This window comes from Sphaeramia orbicularis, chromosome 1, assembly GCF_902148855.1.
Source record: "Sphaeramia orbicularis chromosome 1, fSphaOr1.1, whole genome shotgun sequence".
Taxonomy (NCBI): domain Eukaryota; kingdom Metazoa; phylum Chordata; class Actinopteri; order Kurtiformes; family Apogonidae; genus Sphaeramia; species Sphaeramia orbicularis.
The window spans coordinates 27,698,344-27,726,316 of record NC_043957.1 but is presented as its reverse complement, the minus strand read 5'-3'; positions in this window follow the sequence as shown (position 1 = coordinate 27,726,316).

The following is a 27,973-nucleotide window of genomic DNA, read 5'->3' as shown; positions in this document are numbered from 1 at the left end:
CGTTTGAAACCCACTCGACCTTGCCTTTAACATTATCATTGTGCTGTGTCATTGACACTTAAACAAGGTTGCCAAGTCACAGCCTGGCACCGGCAGCTGTATTACACAGAGATGCCGACATGGAGATTTGGCTTCAGTGACGACAGCAAGTCTTGTCCTGCAGGTCAAACTCATATTTAGTCTGCACTTTCCTTACAGTCATTTAATTGCAGATGTATTTATTTCATCTCAAAACATCTCATCAAATCTCTTAAAAAGGTTAAAACGGTCAACTCGATTTATTATCTCAGTGGGGAAACTCAATCTCTGCATTTTACCCATCGTAATACACACACAGTACCTAGCATTAGCATTAGCACACAGCACAGATTGGAAGCAGGGAGCTGCCATCGAAGGCACTTGAGGACCAATTCCAGATCTTCATCAGGTACACCAGTAGGAGATTTAACCCATATCTACCAGACAGGCAGTGTTTAATTTAAAAAGTAGGAGGTGCTGGAACACAGAGGGGGAGTGGATCTGGTGACCTAAAACAGGGGTGGGGGTCACAGGGACAGTCTAAAAGGCTTACTGTTGATGTTTATAAACTACATGGACAAAAATATTGGAACACGTCATGTAAAATCATGATGATTTGAGATATAAATATCAACCTTAATAATCAATACGGTATTTATCCCTATATAAAACCAGAGTATGACATTTGTCATTATTGTTTTGCAGTCCAGACACCTGAATTCAACGTGTCCCAATACTTTTGTCCATATAGTGTATGACTCAGGCAGTTCTGCTATGAGGTTAATGATATGCTTGCTGAACAAAGATGAACTATCTCATATATTTTTCTTAACCTCCTAAGACCCAGGAAATGTGAGCAAAGTACAAGCTTTTTTTGTTTTTTATTAAATAAGTGCCTATATTGGAAACATCATGATGCAACAGTTTTTTCAGACGCAGTTTTTAAAATTTTTATGGAATGTCCTTTGCGGAGCACGGTTTTCTTTTCTTTTTTTGTATAAAGTCGTGAAACTCTTGTCCACAAATGTGGACAGAAAACCTATAGCTGTGTCTTAGGAGGTTAAAGAGGCCCCTGTCCTCAAACGTCTGCTGTAAGATACTATACATTTTACCGGCTGCTGATGACAAGGGTGCATCTATATGCCGTGGAGTCACTGAGGGCTTTGAATAAGGTGGAGGACATCATGAACAATTTAGATTTTCCTCATCACCACATTCTAACCGGCCACAGACACAGCAGCAGTGGACGACTCACCTCACTGCACTGCAGGACTGAACGTACTGAAGGTCCTTCACTGCCACTGCATCAGACTACAACTTTACAAACTGTCACCAACCAGTCAGATTTGATTAGATTTAGATTAGACTTTATTGATCCCACAACAGGGAACTGCAAGAAAAAAGTGTGCGTGCATAAAGATATAAATATATAAGACAATAATAATAATAGTAATAAGAACTATACAGACAATATACATATGTACAACAGAGTGCAATTACAAAATGAAATAAAATACATGGTCATGTGCTTTTGGCTTCTGTTTTCAATGCCTTCAGGGTAATTTTTTTTTTTACTCATATGGTACCTGATGATAGTCACTGCAAGTCATTAGAGTGTACCCTATTTCCACAAATATTGGCCCAAGTCTTCCTTTACCTTGGCTGACGTAGGCATCAGACTTTTATATGAAGGAGGCAAGAGTCCAAACATGCACCTCCCTGTAGATAAGTACTGGATACCAGCTAACACTAAAACAAAAGTAGAACAAGGAAAAAATCAAGCTGCTTGAAATGTTACATTGAAATATAACTATGCACTGGTGTGCAGATTTTTTCTTGTTTTACATTTGTAATAGAGGATTTTCTTTCTACTTTGCTCTGTTACAGTTATACTTATGAGTACAAATTATTATTATTTATTACTTACATTATTATTACTTACATACTTATATTACTTGTATACAGGGGTTGATTTGTTGGGGAGGTGGGGGGTAGGGGAGATCAACCCCTCCTCTGGTTTTTACATCCCTACTTCTACCTTCATCCTCGAGGGGGGGGGCAACCAACCCACTGAAATAACAGGCAGGTTGGGACAGTTTTCTTCCACCTATATCCCACATTACTGACACTAATGTTCACCTGAACCGAACTGTCGGGAGTCTCAGAATTCCCGATACACTAGGTTGCCGTAAAGGGGGGCTAAACGTGACAAATTCATGGGGCCCAGCATTTGCGGGGGACCCATAAAGCAGTGGAGGGGGTCCAGTGGATACAGGTTTGAAGTTAAAAAAATGTAATTGTAATATTATTGTAGTTTCCAATGTGCAATTGTAATTTTTCACTACTGTTTTTAATAGCTGTTATATTGTTATTTTCTTGAGGTATTTCTTGTGTGTATATTCAGTGTTGCACTGCTATTAGAACCTCAATTTCCTGAGGGCTCTGGTCAAAGGATCAATAAAGCTCTATCTAATCTAATCTAATCTAATCTAATCTCAGTGATTGTAATTAGCGCAGAATCTTGATTTGATCCACTCTCGTTTGCCATGTTAACATATTGTGATGCACTTTTCTATGAACACTTTCTTCCCTGTGTCAAAATAAAAGCCCTATGGGCTTTCAGTAAATAGAAATAATTCATTGTTAAAATAGCTAAACTCTTGAATAAAAGAACTGGACAATTGATTCCTGGTTTAGCAAAATCCTACAACATTCTAAAACCACTTTTCAGACTAGTTTGTATTCAACTTAACAAACAGCATAAGCTCTCAGTTGCATGGGGGTGATGCTCTTTCTTCTGTGTGCATTTGGCTTCGAATTGTTCGGGGTGCTCGGACCCCATTATAATTGCAGCAGTTCTAGTTGTTTTTTCCTTGTGCTTCAGCTCAGGTTGTGCCTGTGGAAGTACGTGTCTCGAAAGCACCAGTAGCCTCCATGAACATCTGCACAGTAGCTCATTTGTATGCAAGTCATGTTTCATCCTGGCACATGTGAATGTACCTGCCAAAACAGCAGTAATCTGATAGTAAAACACAGCAGCCATAAGAACACTGCTCATTTCAATCTGCTGTGAAAGGAAACACATTACACATTGTATCATCTAACTGTCCTAAAGCTATGAACGTGAGAATTCTCTACTTTATTGTAGACCTCTGCTGTCCTTTTTCATACTTGTCATACTACATTTTTTTTTTTTTTTACCTTGCATTTCACTTAGACTGAAAATGGCATTTGCAGTATGTGCTTTTAAGGTTAAGAAATATCATTCACACACTTAAGGGCTCTCACAGTGGAATCTATTTAGTTGTAAGTCTGAAAGACAGTTATGCCTGGCATGCCAGCTACTTCCTTAGAGTAATGCCATGATGCAAAAGGCCATATAAAGTTTTTCATTTCCCTCACATGGCACTAAGGCTACGTTCAGACAGCAGGTCTTAATGCACAATTTAGAGTTTTTGGTGAAATCCGTTTTTTTTTTTTGTGGGTGCTCGTTCATATTATACATCTACAATTCCCCAGTTTTGGGATCAATAATTTATATCTGTTTATCTATCTATTTAATGCAACTTCTATCAGTTTTAAGTATGAACTGAATGCGACCCTGAAGTGACCCGCATGCGCAAAATAGGTTCTGACGTAATATATGACGTATCAGAGGCGCAGATAGGATTGTAGAACTGGGGGGACCAAGCTGTAAATAGTTGTGTGTGTGTGTGTGTGTATGTGTGCATCCATGTGTTAGTGCATATATATATCTATATCTATATATCAATATATCTATATCTATATATATACACACACACACACAGACACACACACATATATATATATAAATATATATATATATATATATATATATATATATATATATATATATATATATATATATTAGACCTGTAATGGTACACAAAATCTTTGGTTCGGTACGTTTTCGGTTTTGAAAGCCACGGTTCGTTTTTTTTGGTTTGGTATGGGAAGAAAGAAAACCCCTCAAAATGTCTTTAATGCATTTATGAATTTTTGAACATTTTTCCCCCAATTTTTGGAGACAATACAATATAGAAAAACAGGAATAATCTAATTCTGCTGCTATAAATCAAATAGAAAATAAAATACATAAAATATTACTAAAATGTATTATTTTATTTTTCCCTGACAGGTAGTTTTGAACAAACAACAATAATCTAATCACAGTTCTGTCAGTTCACATTCTGCATAAAAATAACAACAAAAAAATTCCACATGAAGTGCAACATTAACAAGAGGGCAAACTCGTATTCTCTTTTAACAAACTGAAGAGTAACTTTGACAACATAATTAACCAAATTATTTATTTTAGGACAGCGAACAAACTGTTTAGGCCACTTTGTGTACTTGTGTGTGTGTGTGTGTGTGTGTGTGTGTGTGTGTGTGTGTGTGTGTGTGTGTGTGTGTGTGTGCAGGGTGCGATTTGTCAAGAACAGAGAGGGGGATGTTTTTTTGTGTGCTGTTTTTTTGATGGAGCGGGGGGGGCAGTTATATACCTGAGGGTACGGCCCATAACTAATGTAACTAACGCTGGCGTGAAACGAAAGTGAAACTTTACATACATTCAACGTCCAGCTCCCAGGTTTTATTACTCTATTATACAGCATGTGTGTGAGAGAGAGAGAGAGAGAAAAAACAGACAGACAAACAGAGCTAGTGTAAGTGTTTGAGAACTACCGTAGTTCATAGGCAGCAAACAATGTCCGTCATATTAACGTCTCTTTCCTCATTGTTGTCTTCCACCTGAACCCGCAGTGATCCCAAACAGGACTGTAATGATGGAGGAGGGTCTTCTGTCTCTTCCTTCCAGGTTGACGTCATATTTGTTTTTTTTTTTTAATGTTATGGCAGCTGCTATTTCATATTTCAGGTCAATGTGCACTCCTTCAATATGTCCATGTTTCGTGGATTTAAAGTTCCACATCGAACAACGTCTTTCATTCCTTTTTCTTCTTCTCAACATACTGTGCCGTTTCCGTACAGCTGTGTACTGAACCGAACAGGTGCGTACTTGGTTCAGTATGTGTACCGTTACAGGCCTAATATATATATAAACATTGGAATCTTGAATTTTCTGACTGAATGAATATTGATAAACAAAGGCCTACCTGATCAACACTATACATATATGATCAAACTGTTATTTGTCTGGTATGTCAGTGACAAAACTTCATGCCTTCTGCACATGATTTATTTAAACATTTGCTGATTTCAACAGGATGAAGAATCTCATTCTCAGCACAGCAACCTGAACTAAATTCTACCAAAAAACCAAAGAACCTATGTGTATTTTAATGTATTATGTATTTTAAAACCTAAAATTAAAATTAATGTTTGATGTTACTCTGTTTTATTTTGAAACCCTTTTTTTAGTAGAAGTCAATTTTATTTGTGGAGATTATTAAAAACAAACTAGTTCATTTTATTTCTTTGTACAAATGTATTTTTATTCCAAGTAATTTTTTTAGGAGTTTGTTTTTTTATATATATAAGTTTAATTCTATTTACACGGTACATTTATTTTTCAGTTAAAAAATGGATTTGGGCCACATTTGCCTGCGGTCTGAACTTTTACTCACAATCCTTTATTAGTTCCACAACAGGAACATTTGGAAAACAATGACATCACACCCTACATTCCTACATTTAGCCTTGTGTAGGGTGCATAACACTAACATTAGATAAAAGTCACTTTATTATCCCATCCCATGTTATCTTTATTAACCCATCCGTATACATTAGTTTTAGTGCATTAACATCAGGACTTATCACTTTAGGAGCAGTGAGCTGTCATTGAAGATCTGAGACCAACTCCAGATCTTCATCAGCACCGTGGTCAAGGGCACTGATTTACGTATATTACACAGATATTACGTAACTTTAGGAAACTAAACCCAGAAGTGTTTAACCTTAATCACTACATACTGGTAATTACAAGTGTCTAACCTAATTTGACATTGCTATACCACGTCACAGGCAAGCAATGCATCTGCATCTTTATTTTACCGCTGAGAAAACAAGCTCCTGAAGCCTCATTAGGATGTCTCTGTGGTATTTCACATATTGTTGGTGTAGATATTATTGACATCTACAAGCTCTGCATACTTGTTGAACATTCATAGTTGTTTGTTTTTTTTTATGTCATTTGACAAATGGAGATATATGAGCATAAGTTTACATAAAAAAAAAAAAATATTATTGTGGAGGAGGCCTGTGTCAGATGCAGGTCGTGCGCTATTAAATATTGTGGTATTCAACAAATATATTCAAACCCATATTAACCAAATTAAATACATTATATATATATATATATATATATATATATATATACTAGATCAGGGGTGTCCAAACTTTTTTTAAAGAGGGCCAGATCTGATAATGTGGAGATTGCCAGGGGCCAGTGGTCCCTTCGGACGTTTTTTAAACAGTAAAAATTACGTATAAATGCGCTCTTCTACAATAATTTTATTTTCATTGTCACAATATAATTTTTTTAAATGGCAGTGTAACCAAATCTACGCCACTCAGGTGTGAACAAATTAAAAAAACAATTCTGCCTTCCTTTCACATCTGGAGTCAGATAACATAGAACAAACTGTATGGAGTATCTTAAACTTCCAAGAAGTTGATAAAAATCTTAACCCCACATTCATTTTAAACATGACTTATATGAGTAATCATTACTCATATATTACTCAGTAATGTAAAGTCTGTTAACATTTCAGATGAAAACATATGACTCTTACTCTCGTCTTTCACAAAATCATTCAGAAAGTAATATTTGTGTCACATCTACAAGTACATAACACCAGCAGTTATAGGCAACTAACCTGGCAACTTGGTAGCCTGTCCTGGTGGTGAATTCATTGAACTCCCAGGTTCACATGAAGAGTCACTGTTGTGAGTTTAAAGCAGCTTGAATTTGCTTCACTTTTTCTCACTCCCTGCTAGCTTGTCATATGCATTAGCGTGTTTTGTCTGCTAGTGTCTTTTTACGTTGAATTCCTTAAACAAGGCAACAATCCCTCGACAAATTAGGCCAACACAATCGCCTCGATTTTCAGTGAAAAAAAATTGTAATTCCCATGTCTCCTGGAAGCGGCGGCCCTCACTGTCAACTTTCCTTTTTTTATTTACAGGCGCCATGGTTAGAAATTAGCGAAAAGGGTTCATGGCAAGGTCACAGAGTCAGATAGAGTTAGAGTGGTGCTGCCACCATGAGGTGGAAGGAGAAACTGCATTTTGAACCTTTTATGATTCATGTACTTGGATCAACAGTCCAAGCAGGCCATAAATAATACATTATAAAACGGAAGCTGTGGGCCGTATAAAATCTGACCGCGGGCCATGATTGGTCCCCGGGCCAGACTTTGGACATGCCTGTACTAGACGGTCCCATCTAGGGCTGATGGGAGACACACACTCCAACTGTGTTCCGTATATCCAGTCTATTCTGGATTCTTGTCTTGGTAACTGTCATCGCAGAAAACCCAGCCACACAAAGATATGAGGTTTGAAACGGAAGAAGGACTTTCAGGGCTTTTGTGGCGATATCCACATATTCTGCTTTGACTTTAATCCAGAATGCAAAGAGGTCTGAAGTTGTCTCAAACATGGACTGATGTGCAGGAGCTTTTGAGGCGCACCAGAGTCAAGAGCGGTTGTGAGGCGAGGGTCGAAACGATCGCTTTTCAAAATAAGATCTCCTCAAGACTAATGAAAAAAATTGCTTTAATATTAATCACTTTTTTTTTTCTTTGCGACCCAGTATCAAATGATCCACGGACCAGTACCGGGGGTTGGGGACCCCTGATCTAGACTTTCAAAGACAGTTTTCAGTAATACGTCACTGAACATAGATTTTTCTTTCTTTCTGTTTTCTTATGGCCTATGTCTCAAATCCAACTCCTGAGATTAAGTCCTTCTTTCCTCACCTTGGTCATGGCTCTCAAAATGGTGTTAATTTCTCTACTTTTATATTTTATGTTCAGGATTTTTCTCTCTAAAAAAAAAAAAAGAAAGAAAAATAGCTCTTCGGACACCAGTGAGCTGTAAACAAAAGAATCTTTTATTAGTTTTTAATAAATAATACATCCATTTCTCTGACTCCAAAAGCACATCAGTTGTCCTTTTTGACTCCAACTCCATATTTTATGTCTGAGCTGATGAGCAATTAAACCATTAGCAGGAAATCTGGATCGTTGAAGCAGCGTTTTCAGAGTTGACATTCAAAGACACATCACCAGGGAGGAATGAAGAGAACTTTTAAAAAGCAGCAAGAGTTTGGAAAACTGACATGTCCTTTGAGATGCAGAATAATAAAAGCGAGAAGCTGGAGAGAAACAACTGTTGGGTTTGAGACAGAAATGGAGAGACTGAGAGATGAGATTGTATATGACAGAGGAAGCTAAAGGAGATGCATAATCACCTCTGGCAAAATCCTAGTAATGTGTAGTTTGTCATGCACTGATATTACCCCGCCCCCCCGAAGGAGAGGCAAGGGGTATTGTTTTTGGTTCAGTTTCTGTGTTTGTTTGTTAACACTCTAGCCTACATCACACAGATATAATGTGTCCATGCGCCATGTCTAACCCCCAAAAATGTATCAAAAATGAACGCCTTAAAAAATTTCGGCCCATGCTTTTATTTTTTGTGGATTTTTTTTTTTTTTTATGGACTTTATCTAAAAAGTGAAGAGGTTTTTCTTTTTAGACATATGAAGTTTTATATATTCAAACACTCTTTTTATTTTGATAAATGCATTTTTTTTTTAAATAAGCAAGTGTTTTTTTTTTGGTTTTTTTTTTGGATAATATTTATTTATTGTCAAGTGATTTTACTTTTGGGGCAACATATTTTAAAACCTGACATTGCATTTATTTTTTGATATTGCTCTATTGTATTTGAGACATTTTTTAGCAGGGGTCTATTTTATTCGAGGAGATTATTATAAAAAAAAAAAAAAAAAAAAAATCATTCAAGTTTATTTCTGTGGACAAATTTATTTTTATTACAAGTTGTTTGGTTTTTTTAGATTGATTTTTCTTTCATACAAGTTTATTTTTTTTAAGGGGTACATTTGGTTTTTAGATACTTATTTTAAATAAATCCCAATCTTTTTTTTTCTTAGTGGATCATTTTTTGGGCTGTTGCACCTCTGGGCCACCGTACCTCTCCCATAGGATACCATGAAAACAAAGACCACAAAGATGTGACATTTCTTGTTTAGTCTAAATAGCTTTGCTGTGACCATGTTAAGAAATTGTTCACACTTCACAACAACACAGAACAAACTAAACAAGATTACCAGTTAGCATAGCATTTAGCTAATCATTGTAATGAATTAACTACTGCTGTTACATTGCACTAAGATGAATATATTCAACATCATGAATGACGTTGCATGTTTTGCTGATAGAATCACTGTATCCTACCAACCCTGCACTGGTAACCTGACTTACAGACAAACAAACAGAAGATGAATGGAAAAAGAATAAAATGGGAACTAATCCATAATTTAAAAAGGGTGGATTGTCTCTTCAATAATCATTGAATGTTTCTTGCTAAGAAACTTATTCTGAGGAAAGTATGTGTGACTATCTGTAATCTAATAAAATGTCAGGATGCTGCAAGTACAAGATATAAATCCATGTGCCACAATAGTGTGACGTTCAAATACCAGACTGGTTAGTAATAACGGAGATGAAATGCATGGGATAACACAAAGCTGAACAATGAAATTCAGACGCAGTTCAATCATAAATTTGCCGTGTTTTACATTATATTCCTCTGGGACACATCCAGGCTCAGTGAATAAAGATTTAATCTGGTTTCAACAGTTTGGTGTGTTTTATTGGGATGGTCCTGATATATTTAGAGTCATATTTAGGTGTATACCTCAGGGAGCAAAAGGAATGTAGTTTCTCTGAATTTGAGAAGCAACTATTTGAGTTCCAACACAGATGTGAAGTCTGCAATGATGCATTCCACAGTAATAAGAATCAGACTTAAATATAAGTATATACAGGGAAAACATAGCTTTGAGCATTTCTATTACATCGCAAAGAAATGTGTCTTCTAGCCCTGTCTGTTAGAGAAAATGTCACTAACGTAACTTATTAAGTGTATTTTTCAGTTTTTACTGTCTTTGTCTTTTCTATGTTTGCAATGCGGATAAACTCACGTACAATTAACAGGGAGCAGTGAGGTGCAATAAATCTCACACACAGAACCAAATCTAAATTATTTCAGTGAATTAACTGTACAAAATAATTCTAAGTCTCTGCAATGCAAGCTTTACATGTTTGGTCATCACACTCAGTGGTACTTGTGCTTTGCATCACTACTATGTGAACACATTTATTGGAATTTAGTGCCACATTTTAATTGGCATTTTTTCTGTGGTGAATATACTTCACAAATACATCTACACAATTCACAAAATGTAAATTAGGATTATACACAAAATGTTGTGTTTTCTTTAGTACTTTTGTATTACTATAAAATAATTTTGATGCCACTTCCTATAAGAAGTTCATTTCTGTATTATTTATTTTGCTCACAAATTTGGACATTCACACATTTGTTACGTGTTACGTTCATACAGACATGCATGCATGCATGGATGCATATATACATACATACATACATGCATACACACATACATACACACATACGTACTGTACATAACATACATACACACATACATACATACATACATACATTCAATGTATGCACACATAGACACATACACACATACTTCTGTTGGGTTTCTGTAAAATGACTTAGAGTCTGGTTTTGACCAACTCTATATATAAAATGTCAAGAGATAACTTTTTTTTGTGATCTGGTGCTATATAAATAAAATTTGACTGATTGAGTGATTTAATTGGTTTTCCCCTGTAAGTCGCTTTGGAAAAAAGCGTCTGCCAAATGCGTAAACATAAACATAAACATACTTGTGATATTTTACCACTATACACTCCAAAAAAGCAAAATCTGCCTTAGATAAACTAACTTGAATTTGGAATATTTATCTTGAAAGATTTTTTTTTTTAAATTTACTTATTGGGACTTAATCTTGTTAAGATAATTTCACTTGTTCCAATAATTTTCATCTTGAGCTACCTCACTTAGATATTATAACTAATTTTAAGCAATATTCATAACAAAAGAAGCTACTTTGTTGGTTGATGAGTACGAAGGACACAGTGACTGTTTGCCCTGAAGAAATTTGTACTTGTTTTATGCAGTTTTGCTAATACATACCTGTTGAGGCATTACATCTTCATAAGACCATAAATATATATATATATATATATATATATATATATATATATATATATATATATATATATATATATATATATATATATATATATATATATATATATATATATATATATATATATATGTACAGGGTGGGGAAGCAAAATTTACAATAAACATTTAGTTGTTTTTTCTCAGCAAGCACTACGTCAATTGTTTTGAAACCAAACATATATTGATGTCATAATCATACCTAACACTATTATCCATACCTTTTCAGAAACCTTTGCCCATATGAGTAATCAGGAAAGCAAACGTCAAAGAGTGTGTGATTTGCTGAATGCACTCGTCACACCAAAGGAGATTTCAAAAATAGTTGGAGTGTCCATAAAGACTTTTTATAATGTAAAGAAGAGAATGACTATGAGCAAAACTATTACGAGAAAGTCTGGAAGATACTATTAAAGAAGAATGGGAGAAGTTGTCACCCGAATATTTGAGGAACACTTGCACAAGTTTCAGGAAGCGTGTGAAGGCAGTTATTGAGGAAGAAGGAGGACACATAGAATAAAAACATTTTCTATTATGTCAATTTTCTTGTGGTAAATAAATTCTCATGACTTTCAATAAACTAATTGGTCATACACTGTCTTTCAATCCCTGTCTCAAGATATTGTAAATTTTGCTTCCCCACCCTGTATATATAAACAGACCTGATCAAAATCTTAAGACCAGTTGAAAAATAGCTAGAATTTACCTTTTGCACATTTGGATCTTAATGAGGTTTTAAGTAGAGCTACAATATACAAAAGCAAGAAGAGGGAGTGAGACAAAAAGCACTTTGAAAAAGTAATTTATTGAAAACAACAAGTAAACTGAAATAGGCTGTTTATCAGCTGATCAAAAGTTTAAGACCATCGCTCAAAAAATTACAAAAAAACTCTCCAAACCAGAACAAAAAATTTTCTCAGTAGGACTCAGTAATGAGTAGCTCCACCGTTCTTGTTAATCACTTCAAATATTCGTTTGGGCATGCTTGATGCGAGTGTTTCCAGGAGGCTGGTGGGAACATTGCTCCAAGTGGTGAAGATGGCTTCACGAAGGGCATCAACTGTGTGGAACTGATGGCCATTTTTATAAACTTCCCTTGCCATCCATCCCCAAATGTTCTCTATGGGATTTAAATCAGGGGAACATGCGGGATGGTCCAAAAGAGTGATGTTATTCTCCCTGAAGAAGTCCTTCATCAAGCGAGCATTGTGAACTGCAGCGTTGTCCTGTTTTTAAACCCAGCTGTTACCACACAGACGAGGGCCCTCAGTCATGAGGGATGCCCGCTGCAACATCTGCACGTAACCAGCCGCCGTTTGACGACCCTGCACCACCTGAAGCTCCAGTGTTCCACTGAATGAAAAAGCACCCCAGATCATGATGGACCCCCCTCCACTGTGCCGGGTAGAAAACATCTCAGGTGGGATCTCCTTGTCATGCCAGTAACGTTGGAAGCCATCTGAACCGTCAAGGTTAAATTTTTTCTCATCAAAGAATAAAACTTTTTTCCACCTTTCAGTGTCCCATGTTTGATGCTCCCTGGCAAAGTCTAAACGGGCAGATTTGTGGCGTTGTAGGAGACGAGGTCTTTGAATTCGTTTTTTGTTTTTGAAACCCTTTTCCCGCAGATGCCGTCTGATGGTTATTGCGCTGCAGTCGGCACCAGTAAGGGCCTTAATTTGGGTCGAGGACCGCCCTGTGTCTTGACAGACAGTCAATCGGATCCTCCGGCTCAGTGCAGGTGTAATTTTTTTGGGTCTACCACTTGACTTTTTTGTTCCATAATGCTCAGGATCTGTCAAAAAATTTAGAATGACTGTCTTACTGCGTCCAAGATCCAAATGTGCAAAAGGTAAATTCTAGCTATTTTTCAACTGGTCTTAAGATTTTGATCAGTTCTGTTTATATAAACACCATAGTTTTAAAAATCTTACAATGAAGACCTGAAACAAGTATATTCTGCTTAAAATAACAATTCTAGCATTCTATAATCCTTAGATACTTTCTTTTTTTCTTTTCTTTTTTTTTTTTTTTTTTAGAAAACTTGATAAGTGCAATTTTCTTACTGCACTGGCAGATAATTTGACTTGAAATGAACATATTTTAACCCAATAATGAGTTTAATTTTCTTATTTTGTATAAGCCTTTTTTACAGTGTACATTCATAAGAGAGCTATGTTTATTTTGCCAAAGAAGTGCATTGTACTGCAAGATACATATAATATATACATGTACTCCACTATAAATTAATTAAAACATTTATAATACATTCTATTCTACCCTATGAACTGGATGTTGGTCAATATTTTACATTACTAACCTTGTTAACACTTTACACACCAAGAATAACAGAGATGAGTGACAGATGCCATTCTATGGAGTGGACAGAAAGTCAAACATCTGAGTGGACTGTGTGTACTGACCATCTTGTTCATTCAACCAGAGGGCGGCACTGGCATAATGCACAGCTAAAGCCAAGACGTATTCAAGTAGAAGTTTCTCAGTGATTCGATCGATATGTGCAGTTTCACTCAGTGTGAACTCATATTTTGGTGACTTGTGTTTTTAAAGCAATTATAAAGTAACTAAGAGAAAGCGTGGGGTGTGTAACACAAGCCCCACTGTGGGATCCAAGTGCATGACCGTCCACTCTGCACCAGCCCAGACACAGCTCACCCACTTTAGATGACCAAGTCAATACAAAAGTGCTAGTAGCAGTTTCAGCATTTTCTACCACCACACGTAAGTGCATAATGTCAGTCACAGATGATTTTCTCCGGCTTTTCCACCACAGTACCTGCCACCAGCAGAATGTTTGAGTTTGGATATTTTTTCATGATCTTCCCTTCAGCCGACCTTTGCTCTATTCAGCACATCAAATAAGCCAGTGTAAAACATGAAAATGTATTGATGCACTGAAATGCACTGATGTAATATAGGTGAAATGTCCTTCTATGTCCTGATATCTGATGTGCACTGGCTTTTAATACAAGTGTGTGACTTTTATTTGTTTTACCTTCTGGTTGAGTTGGAGAAGCTATTTATCCGATGCCTGTGGGCCAAAACTGGCCCTCCAAAGGGTCCGACCTGGTCCACAGAAGGAATTTGCAAAGAATTAAGCTGTATTGATTGTGAAGTTTATTGCTATATTTTTCGGTTCCAGCTGCTTGTTACTAAATGTTTTGTGCCAAGCTGAGGTATAATACTGTAAAAATTCACCTATTTTTCTTAATAAATCTCAGCTTGTTCATGAATCTTCAGGTTTTTCACATTTTTTGTTCAAGATTAGTTTGTAAAGGAAAACATTTTCATACTGCAATTTTACTTTTTGCACTAAAACACAGAGAAAAAAATTGTACTTGGCATTATTTGTAAGTTATGCTATTATTTTACTGGTCTGGTCCCTTTGACATCAGTCTGGGCTGAATGTAGCCCCTGAACTTCAATGGGTTTGACATTTAACATTTTTTTTGAAAAGGTCACTGAACATAAGTCAATCACACCACATGGTGACAACGGTTTATTCTAAAATGTACCAGAATGATATTAATGTATAACCTTCAAAGTAGCTTTCACCCTATAACACCAAATGTATCATATTTGATACATGAGTTTTGAAGCTCTATACATGATCAGTGTGATATTTTTTCTTGTAAAACCTGATGTATACAACTGCATACATGCAATATACAGATAATCCACCAGGGGAGAGGAAGTCTTTCACCAAAGGCCTTTCCAGTGACACCACAAGACTGTCATTAATGAGGAAGGAGGCAGAACTTTGTCAGTTTTGAAAAGGAATGACCAGTTTATTAGACATGTTTGTTTGTTCAAAAATAATAATATTTGAGCGTTCAGACCCAATGTATCAAATACGATACAAAGTTGAAACTCATACATAGAAATTGATATTTAAAAAAAAAAAAAAAAAAGGGGGTTGTTCAGAAGGACCAATTAAGGCTCCAGTTTCAAAGAACTGGAATTTTCTGTCAATAATTTAATGGTCCAGGCTTTGCAGAGTTAAATGTGTCCTGTTTTAGAGGAATAGAAAAATAAAATAGAACCTAAATAAGAAGTGAGGACAATTCTTACTTTACTTACTTTCATCTGATTCAGAGATAAATATGTTGAATCTTACAGACTCTGATAAGTTGAATTGACTAGAATTGTTTTCTAGATATAAAATATATAGTATAAATAGATATACATCCATAGGTTTGTGTAAATTTTATACAAATTTAAATGGATTAGACAGAGTTAGAATCTTGGAAGTAGAAGGAATGTGAAAAGTGAATGTATATGAATGTTCAGACGGTGTGTAGAAGCTGAACTAGTAGCTCAGACACTAACATCCTTTTTTTAGTTAAATACACATTGTCTCATTAATTTGACCCAGTACTTATCTTGGAAACTATACGAAACTAACACTTAAATTCAATTATTTGTGACTCAAATGTGGTATAGTTTAGTTACTTTTAGTCTGGAATTTCCCCGTAGACCAGTGTAACAACTGAAATATGGTTGTACACTTTCACAGGTTCTTAGTTGAGAATGAATATTTCAGCTGCATTTACTTTGTAGGTGAATCATCCACTTGTGACTAAACACTTAAGGCTTTTCAACTTGACATGCATAAATTATTAACAAAACTTAAGTATTTTGGTTTTTTTTTTCTAAGTTTCTTATTATTCTGAGGGTGAAACCATTTTGCAACAAATTGTTTAAAGATACTTTTAATTTATTCACTTAATTACATCAAATATTGAACATAAGCCCTTGGTAATGTGTCCAAATGAGGGTTAGGCAACATTCCCTCCCTTTGTCCGAGAACATATACCAGTCTACACAAGTTATGTATAGAAAAACACACAGGGTAGAGAAATACACAAAAAAAATATAGAGAGAGAAATATACATCTGAAAGTTACAAAAAAAAAAAAGTTTTTAGTCTACCCATAAAGACCCTAACAGCCACTGATGACCAAAACCATCTACAGAATGATCCACTAATCCTATCAATACATGAAAATAACTGGTGTAAAATACAGTTCATCATCTTTTCATGGTCATCAGATATGACCCATTTGGATGTTCAGAGGCTCTGTAGTTACCGTGGAAACACCGTCATCTTCTACAATATTGATTCACCATAAAAACCCATGGAGTTGCTCAATGAAGGTGGATGGACATGCTTTGGTTTACATTCAGTTAATGACATATTTTGATGAAAAAGTCAGTTTTTCTTCCATTTTTTTCTCTTTTTGACATAATAACCCTCAACTTTACTCTGAGTTTTTAATAAACATCTGTAACAGAGTCAATTATTTAGCAGCAATGTGGGCATGCAGATGATATTGTGTATTGTTTGTTGTTATAATTACACAAAATCTGTTCATTTTATTTTCATTTGTTGTGGTTAATGCCTGACATTATGGGCCTCCGAGTCAGTATGCGGAACTTTTAGTTTGAACCTGTTCCCCAACGAGTAATTTATTGTGTGACACTGCCCACTATAACTACCGTTTTCATACCTTTACCTCTTCCTTTTTATTCCTGATCTCTATTAGGGAGGGGCATGTTTTGACTGGAGGTTTTTCTGTCCATACTACTTTTGTCAGGAGCTGAAAAACAATAAACAGAGACCACCTCCAAAGCTGTATGTGCGGGTCTCATCCTTAAAAACACAACGCAGAGTACGACACCACCAGTTACACATCCACATGATCAATGAATTAAATATTGGAAAAAACATGATTTACACTGAAAAAAATGCAAAATACAGAAGATAGTATGATAAAAAAAATGGTGGTAAAGCACTTAAGAATGGTTAAATATAATATAGAGAAAAATTCATTTGGGAACTGCCATAAAAGTCGCACTGGGTCTGTATGAGTTAAAGCCTCAGACATCTGGACCACATCTTGTCTGAGTGTGGTAGATGTGATGGTGTCCAGGAACTTCAGTAGCCTCCCTAAAGGTTATTACATCTTCTGCAAGAACAGAGAAATGTGTTTGTTTTCTCAAGGTGGCAAGGTCAAGAACAAAGTTACTTCTGATCATGACATTTTATACTTCACAAAAAACTCAACTGCACAACCCAGGACTCCTGGGAAGTCCTCTGCTTTTCTGCTTTTGTCAGTCTGAATGGAGCCTTTTTGTGTTGAGTTTACCTGTTCTTTCCTCTGGGTGCTCCAGTTTCCCCTACCATTACAAACCTGTCAGTGACCACAGTATTGATGAAGATCTGGAGTTCTTCAATGACAGTTCACTGCTTGTAATGTATCTTATGTGTTGACACTAATTGCTAATGCTAATGCTGGGTACGATGTGATTTGGAATGGGTAAAATGCAGACAGGGAAAATTTTTTTTTTTTTTCTGCCTTTTTTAACCACCCCAATCACTAAATACTTCTCAGACACCACGCGAGAAAAAAGTTCTGCCTGAATGATGTGTTGAGAACAAGGTGCAAGAACTCCCAAACCAGGGCTGTGAGAGCAAAAATGACATCTTTTTTGTTCTCGCAGCCCTGGTACGAAGAACAAATTCCTCTGTTCTTAATAATATTAAGTCTGCTCAGATGCATGTCCTTCACTGACAGTCAGGAGTTTTAAGATGATGATGAGTTCAACTTCCACAGTTTAGCTCAGATGATCTTCCAGGTTAAAGATTGTATTCATTTAACCAGGAAAAAACCTGTTGAGATTAAAAATCTGGCCAAGACAGCAGCAGCAGCAGAAGTTACACATAATAAGCATCACAGCCATATATCCACACAGAAAATATACCCCACTGGCCAGGAAAAACATCTATAAAAATCTTTCATCCCCTCTGCAATAGCTGCTCCAAACAAGACAAAACAGACTGCACTGTGTTTTGGTGTTTTTAGTTTTTTACGTGTTTTATTTGTTTTTGTTTTTTTTTCACTTTGTCTTACAGCAGTGACAAAAGAGGAATTGGAACAGACAATACATCTATCTATCTATCTGTCTGTCTGTCTGTCCGTCCGTCCGTCCGTCCGTCCGTCCATCCATGGTGTGATTTGTTGGGGGGGGATAAAAGCTGCTGTGAGTATGTGTTTGTGTTGCTTTATTTCAGTGGTTTTGTTTTACTGTGTGTTTTAGGGTCAAAACCGGGTGGAATAACAGAAAAAGACAGAGAGGAATTGAAGTTTGACAGGTTTTTACTAAATAAGGCACTCAGAATGTACATCAAAAAAGATTTAGGATGCTGAACATAAACTGTGAACTGGAACACACTGAACAACAACAAGTATTTGAATTTGGGCCCAGTAGTTTTTGTTTTGGGCTCTTTTTTTCTAAATCAGTCCAGCTTCTTTTTGGCACCTGGTTGAACTTCAGTAAACAGTTTCACGGTCAAAACCTGGTAAAAACACAGTAAAAAACTGAAGGAAAATCACACCAACACTGCAAACAACAGTAAAAAAAAAAAAAAAAAAAGACGAGGAAAACAGTGTAAAATAAAAGCCCTAACTGTATGTTTTTATAGTGAATCAGTCTCACTCACTGCTCTGTGTTTTGTCCTTCATCACAGGTGGTGGGGGGTGCACTGAGCATGCTCAGATGTCTATGGAAAAAACAAGGTTGATTCTCTTAGCATGTTTTATTATTAAATTATTCTTATTGACCAAACAGTTGAATTTTCTAAAATAAATCTTGCATTCAGAATGCTCACCACAGACACATCAGGGGTTAAAGGGTTAAGTCTATATATATTATGTGACATTTATAAATGTACTAAAATAATCTGGCTCATAGTGATACCGAGAGGTGGTAAAAGTACTCATACTCTGTACTTAAGTAGAAGTACAGCTACTTGGGTGAAAAATACTCTCGTAAAAGTAGAAGTACTGATTCAACTCCTTTAAAAAGTACAACTTCTCAATTGTAATGAAGTACAAAAGTAAAAAGTAAAACTACATTTTTTGCCATGAATGAAACAATACTTACAGTATTTAACCAGGCAAAATCATATCAAGTGACAAATTTTACCTACTGTCACATCTATTTAGTTTGAAAAAGTAATGTGCCTATAGTGAGAATGTAAGGAGTATAAAGTACAGATATTTATGAAAAAATGTAGGGAGTAAAAGTAAAAAGTTGCCAGAAAAATAAATCCTCAAGTAAAGTACAGATACCTAAAAAAAGTACAGTAATGAAGTACTTATACTTTTTTACTTCCCACCTCTGGTGATATCTCAGATATATTTGCATCACTCATTTATCCATATAGTCGTGATAGTGTTTATCATATACTTCCATAGATGGTAGAGGTTTCTATTATTTGTACTAACTGTTGTAATAGTAGTATATCCACTGTTAGTACTTGTATTTGTATTTGTAGTAATAGTAGTATTAACAGTCATAGACCTTTGCTCTGGTTTTTAGTAATTCTACTAACACCAGCTGATCTACTTTTGACAGTTCTACTTCAGTTACCTGGGCATCAACTGCATCCATGTATCTCCCCCTACTTCCCCCTTTCTCCCCCAGTCTCTCTCTCTCTCTCTCTCTCTTTTTCTCCTCCTTTACTCTCTTTAACCCCAACTGGTCAAGGCAGACGTCCGTCCTCCACAGTGCGGGTCTGCTCCAGGTTTCTGCCCATTAAAAGGAAGGTTTTCCTCACCACTGTCACCAGTCACAAGTGTTTACTCCTGTGGGATTCTGTTGGGTTTCTGTAAATTGGTTTGACAGTATGGTTTTGACCAACTCGATATGTAAAGTGTCATGAGATAACTTTTGTTATGATTTGGCGCTGTACGAATAAAATTTGCTTGATTGAAAATTTGATTGATTATTTTATTCAGCATTGCACATGTATGTCTAGGCTGAAACTATTCAGTGATTATCTCATATTATTTGTTTTGTGATTTTTTATTTATTTTTTTTTAATTTTCACAACAGTCTGTTTCGAGGGTTATAAATTAATGTTCTTCTGGCACGTGTTGAGATCATCTTTATTATGCAGTGTCATGCCAAAACAAAGCCCAACAATCTGTCCTTACATTTTTGTTCCAGCCAAACACTTGAGTGGAGAATTTCACTGAGGAGCTCTCCACTGTGGCTGATGGTATTTTAATTAGCTGCAGAAGTGGTTGGTGGGAATGACAACCTGCATGTTTGTCCCCTGATGCCTCGCGGTTTGAGAAGTGTCGGTGTAGAACAGTGAAGGGGTATAGCTCTGTGTTTCAACACATCCCCGGCTGCCAGATCGAATCAAAGACTAACAATGTTCAAAGGAAGGGCATGCCCCAGTCAAAGTGATCTATCATCTGATGCAACAATGGGAGGCAGGTTATCGCTGGTTAAACATTTATTACCTTCTCCGAGGAAGTAATGTTTTTGCAGTTATTTGTCTGTCTGTTTGTCTGTCGGCAGGATTACACTAAAACCGCTGCACTGATTTTCGATAAACACAGCAGATTGGTAAAGCGTGGACAAACCAAGGACGAACCTATTAAAATTTAAAGCAGATCCAGCAAAAGGGAGGCGAATTGTAGAGTTTTCCAGTAAATCTGCAAAACACATGGGCGTGTTGTATTGATTTACAGAAGTGCGGGGCCTTGGCGGGTGTACGTGCCCTTCTAGTCACTCATGCAACATTCATAAGGAAGTGAAGGGGAAACAAACATTTCATTTTATTTGTTTCTCTTAGGGAGAGATAAATCATCTTATATACCTTCAACTCACACTCACAGGCACACACACACAAACCTATGCAGTACTCTTTCACTGTCTGTGGCGCTAAACCCTCTCAGGATTCATCAGTATATTGACCTGCAGAACAAACCCCCTCAGGAATTGCACCTGTCTCCTCCACTGTCTGTGTGGCAAAAGGATGCTGCAAATCCATTTTTGCATAATACTGCTACATCCAGGGCTGTCTGATAACTGCAAAATTATTTTTCTATTCATATTATTTTTGGAGTTAATGTTTCGATCAGGAGATTTCCTAGATTTAAGATGTAAACTTTGCCATTTCCTGTATTACTAACCCATAAAGATCCAAACCTCGACTGATCTAAAATGTTTAATAACTTCTGATCCACTAATCCTATCAATATATGTAAATAATTGGTGTAAAATGCAGTTTGTCATCTTTTCATGGTCATCAGATATGAGCCATTTGGACTTTAAGAGGCTCTGTAGTTAGTGAAAACACCATCATCTTCTACAATATTGATTCACCAGTAAAACCCATGGAGTTGGATCAATGACAGTGAACGGACACACTTGTTTTTATGTTCAGTATTGATATCTTAGCAGAAAACTTTCACTTTTTCTTGAGTTTTCTCTGTTTTTGATATACTAACCCTCAACTTTACTCTGAGCTTTAATGAACATCTACATGATCAGTAAGTTAAATATAGGAAAATACCTGATTTACACTAAAAAAGTGCAAAATAAGTAAGATAATATTACAATCAATGGTGATACATCACTTAAGAAATGTTAAATATAGAGAAAAACTCATTTGGGAACTGATACAAAAGTAGCCGTGGGTTTTTATGGGTTAATGTTACTTATTAAACATACATGCCAAAAGACGGTAGAGGTGAAGAGAGATGAAAAATAATAAATACACAAGAAAAAAAGAAAATAAATCACCTCTTCCTGTAGTTTGGCAAAATTCAATAAAACTTGATTATCAATGTAATTAAGTATGTTTTCTCATTGTATTCTCATCTCATCTGCATTTCAATATGGTGCCCTCTCTGCATGGAACACCCTGCAAAACGATTTAAATCTATCTGAACTTGTTACTTGAGTTGAATTTAAGGATATTTTAAAGGAGCATGAAATCAATGAGCTTGGGCATTGTAACGGTTTTGAAACATGCACAAATGATTGTTTTGTAACTATCAATTGTAAGTTTTTGTATTATGTGTTGATTATGTCTCGTCTTGTCAGAAACTGTGTGTTATGCTGCTTTTCTCTGTCAGGTCACTCTGGAAAAACAGATTTGCAATCTCAATCAGGCTTTTTACCTGGTTAAATAAAGAATATATATATAATTTAATCTACACTTGTGCTATGTACCATGTTAATTGCTAGTTGCTAATGCTAGGTACTGTATGTGTGTGTGTGTGTGTGTGTGAATTAGAATGGGTAAAATACAGACACTGAATTTTCCTACAGCGACAATATAGTGAGTTAACATAACCTAACTTAGTAAAATTTGCTGATTTATGTTTTTTTTCCTGATTTCGGTTAAAATCTTGTAAAGAATACATGGCAATATATGACATAGCTGCTTTAAATCACTAGGTTTGAACTGTAACTTCATCTACAAAAGCTGTAACGTGGCTCGACACCTGATGTAAAAACAAACGGTCAAATCTGTAAAGGGTTGTTTAGGTCAGGTCAGGGCTTATCTCTGGTGCATGTAGATTTAATACTAGTGCCAGGCAGATTCTTCAGGTCAATAAATCAATTCAACAAAGAATCAGGAAATCAATACAGTGGTTTGCAATTTGATTAGCTTGTCAGTAAACATTCGTCCAGTTGTTGAATCAGTGTTTTTAGACCGCTGACAGGGTCACTGTGTATACTTGATGGTGTTTAAGGAGGACTTTGTTGTTGCTTTCACTGTGACTCTTTACTGTGTAAAAGCCCAACTTGAAAGATCCTGTAATAGCACTGTTGTCTTGTCTCCAGTGTGACAGCATGAATTTATGTAGATTACAGGCATCCATAACTCAGAGGATGTACTATCCTGGTTGTGAGTGGGCTGCAATTTTCGGAATGCATGTGGCACAAAGAACCCTTCCATATGCATTCACTGCCTTCCATTCTGCAGTCAAAGAGCAAAAAACACTGACAGAGCTGACAGATGAATTGGACCTAAAACGTAACATGAATATATGTTTAAGGTGAAATTGCTATGAAACAGTCTTTCTTTCTTATTACATCAGGAATCACAATAAATGTTTTGGAACAGTTCTGAAATGGGCACCTATTCTTAACAAAACAGATTTTTATAGCACGCAACTATTTGAAATTCACTCTTACTGTTGTGTTTATATGATTGTATTAGGGTTTGTAATTTGTATAAAGAAAGTCATTTCCTAATGTTGCTCAAATACACTACAAATGGATAGTGAATTGTTTTTATTACCCCACCTAGGGATGGGAATCGTTAAGAATTTAACAATTCCGATTCCATTATCGATATTGCTTATTGATCCGATTCCTTATCGATTCTCTTATCAATTCTCATTGGGTGAGGGAATAAAAGAGTCCAAACAGATGTGTTTGCATTAACTGTCTTTTAAATTTCCATCTCTGCACAGAAAATAGAGCATATACAGTATGTACAAATAATAACAGATGATGCCGGGTCTGGTTCGGATGGGGGGGTGTACAGTGAAAGTGAAACTAAAGACTCTATACTAATTCCTCTATTGCCGCATTTCTACTACGTGGAACCAGTTCGACTCGGCTTGGCTTGTCTCCCGTTGTTGTGCACCTCATTTCCTTTCCCTTCTTCCCTTCGGAAACTTGCATTTGAGGAGTTACGACGTTTGTTACCCACACCGGAACTGGAACCGGCCCGGCGTTCACTCTGCCGCTACATTCACAAGCGCCGCTAAGTAGAGTATCAAATACGTGACATTCCTGTAAATGAATCACATGCTGTGGTCAAATGTTTGAGGATATTGGAGGGATTCCACCTTTTTGAAGACATGGAAGCTTTGACAATGTTCCAAGTAAGTGGACCTGGTGTCATCTTTTTAGACAGTTTCTGCCTCAACACCATGTTGGCTACGTTCTGACCTAAACAATGCAGCGTACGTGTGACGTCATCACGCATGCACAACGAAGGCGGAATCAATAAGCAGAATCGTTAAGCAGGCAGGAAAATGATTCTAAGGAATCAAGCTACTGGGAACCGGTTCTCAAAAAGAACCGGTTCATGATTCCCATCCCTAACCCCGCCCTCCCGATGGGGAGGCAAGGGGAATTGTTTTTGGTTTGTTTCTTTGTTTGCTAACAGTCTAACAGCAAAACTATTGGTTGAATTCATACAAAAGTGAGTGTATTTATTTATTTATTTTATTGAGCTTATAAATTGCCAGTGACCCAGAATTGATGTGATTACAATTTGTGGAAAAGTAGGTACAAATTCTAATTTTTAATGAATATTTAAAATCTTTTTTCTTCTCCTATTTACTTACAATGGGTTAAATTTCAAGTGTCTTTAAAAACATCAATTTTGTTTCAATTTACTTCAAACTTGGCACATATACAGAGGCAATTGATATGCTAACATCAGCACATGCATAGACATGATGACATCAGCTGGATTGATGCCAAAAAAAAAAGCTACAATATTGCAAGGGGCGGGGTTTGTTGTGCCTGGCACCACTTGTTTTAACTGGGTCCACAACTGGCAGATTAAATGCATGACTTTACTGACAATGATTAAAAATCAAACTGGACCAAAATATCCAAATGAAGCCTTCTCAATATCAGTATAGATGAAAATTAAAAAAAAAAAAAAAAAAAAAAAAAAATCAATCAATAAAGAGGATTTAACTCAACTTGTATTTCTATAACTCTGGTATAACCTAGATTGAGCCATATTTACATAAAATGTAGAGATGAAGTAAACTATTGAAAAGTTGTACAAATGAAACTGTATATGGTTCCATGAACTTGTCTTCAAGTGAATAATGTGGGTGTGTGAGTCCTCAGTGGGTGGTGCTGTAGGACACATTACACATGACTCCATGTGTATTTAGCTCAACCATGACTTTTGGTTTTGCCTGGTTCTTCTTTTCTCTTTGACTTTTTCTTTGTCTTTTCATTTGTAGGTATTGTATTTGTCTTATTCACTGTAATTCCATGCCATTATATCACTTTTAATGTTCGGTAATAATACTGAAAATGTCGGCAAAGTGTTTCCATTTCCACTTATGCGCATTTACTCTTTTGTGAAAAAAAGGCAAAAATACATTAAGCAAACTAAATAAAACACCTTTTTTCAGATATGAAATAGCTAAATATACAATATATATAAAAATAAATACACATCTAATATGTCACATTCCCCCATTCTTTTTTTTTAAGTGATGGGCAGATCTGAAGGTTACCCATCACTCTGACAGACTAAACCACAAGGAAAGTATAGGAGGTTAAGCTCACATGCAATACTGTCAATAATGCATCTCCAATGTGGCTGCAAATGGTGCCTTAAAGCCTCGAGGTGCATCTATGATCACTGCAGATCAAGGAGCAGCACGTTATCTCATTTCCAACACACCACACATGGACCCCTGGGAGGAGCCCGAGGGATCAGATCTCACCATGTTGGGTGGGTGGTCCAGTGGTGGCTGCATTTAGAGAACATGCTGCAGGACTTCCACCAGGTAAAGTGGCTTTTTCAGAGAGTTTACCAACTTCTGATCACTGCTCTGGAGAAGTGTCCCCTGAGTGTAAATTCTGACTGAAGTGACCTAATTCTAGTCTCCAGTTTTGGTAAAAGAGCACAGAAAAATGAACACACCTAACTGTGTCAGTCTAGAGAACTGCTTTGTTCATATTTGATTAAGTGTCTCCTTTGAGAAACCATTACGTCACATTTTTCATGCCCTCATAAATGAACAAAAATATGTTCTCTATAAACCCTAAGCCTCAAATGGTCCGTCTGGACTTTTTTTTTCTTTCTTATTTTGCCTATGAAAAGGTTAGAAAATATGTTGTGAGTGAGTCCTTTTGGACATTTTTCTAGAGCACTTAGAATTTTCTAGACTGATCTCATAAAATTGCGATGTATGTCACTCCAGTTCTTATGGCATTTGGCGTGCTATAAGTATGCATTTTCATCCTTTCGTGTGTTATTCAATCCCATTTGACCGTGTCTAAGATCTCCAGTTTACATATCCATATCCATAACCACTAACCCTAACCCAGTGTTTTTCAACCTTGGGGTCGGGACCCCATGTGGGGTCGCCTGGAATTCAAATGGGGTCGCCTGAAATTTCTAGTAATGACAAAAAATAAAAAAAACTATTAATAAAAAATATCTGGTAAGTTGAGAGAGACATTCCCAATACATAAAAGACATGACAAACTGAAGCTGAAACTGAAGCATTGTGGTACTGTTTATCTTTCAAATGTTCATTACCTCCGCCAAGGAGGTTATGTTTTTGCCAGGGTTTGTTTGTTTGTTTGTCTGTTTGTCTGTCCGTTAGTGTGCAACATAACTCAAAAAGTTATGGACAGATTTTGATGAAATTTTCAGGGTTTGTTGGAAATGGGATAAGGAAGAAATGATTAAATTTTGGTGGTGATCGGGGGTGGGGGGGCCCACGGGGGGGCCCATTTCCAACAAACCCTGAAAATTTTCTCAAAATCTGTCCATAACTTTTTGAGTTATGTTGCACACTAACGGACAGACAAACAGACAGACAAACAAACAAACAAACAAACAAACCCTGGCAAAAACATAACCTCCTTGGCTTGGGGGGGGCCCACAGGGGGGGCCACTGATCAGCCTTGGCGGAGGTCTGCGCTCTCCGAGTGCTTCTAGTTGTGGTTGGTTTCAGATGCTGCAGCTCTTTCATAATTCATAGTTTGAGTTATTGTTTGTTCAGTATTAATTGTCAACCTTGTAAATCCAAGCTGGACTGACTGTACATATCCTGACCAAGGAAAATAAAATTCTCACTTTGTGCAGTAATCTACACCTGGCTTTTCTGCCTCTGTCCATAATAATATACATTATATAGACTAAATGTCGTCTAAAATTAATGTTTATAAGCAACATAGTATAGCAAACTATTACATGATCAAAAACAAATTAATTATAGCAAAAAAAAAAAAAAGTCTCTGTTTTGAATGTTTGGGGCTCGCAAGAAATTTGTGATGTTAAAATGGGGTCACGAGGCAAAAAGTTTGGGAACCACTGCATTAACCCCTAACCGTTAACCCTAACCCCAACCCTAACCACTAACCCTAACTCTAACTGCTAATCGTGTGGTATTTTACGCTGCATGAACATACATATAATGCGTATAGATAACACATCAGTTAAAAGTGGCGTGTTATCTGTACACAATTCATGATATCACATTGGAATTTTCAAAATCTAGCTGTCATTTACAATTTACTGCATGTTATATTTCTGCTAAATTGGCTGAGTCTCCAGCTTCTAGTACAAGCATGAGTGAAATTACCATAATGACCATATAAAGCTAACAAAATGCAACATATCAGGTTTCAGAACCCCTTGGAATTTTCCCAATTGGACAAACAGTGGAAGAGTTACAACCATCCAAAATGTATATGCGCAGGGTGTGTCAGTGGTGACACGTCAGGTTTTAAAGGGTGGAGCAATATACTTTTATATACCTGTTTTAGAAAATGAATTGCTATAAAATATCCTTATAACTAAAATGACAGGTAGTATTTGATTATGGTGCAATTTTTACAACCCTGCCTGTCAATCTGATGGACAGTGAAAAGAAAGAGACGTAACCTCTGAGCTGGAGTTCATATGAGGGCATTACATGTCCATCATCTGTGTGATGTGGATTGCACATCAGCCAACTGCACTTATTCAACACTGTTCTGATGGTGGAAAAGTC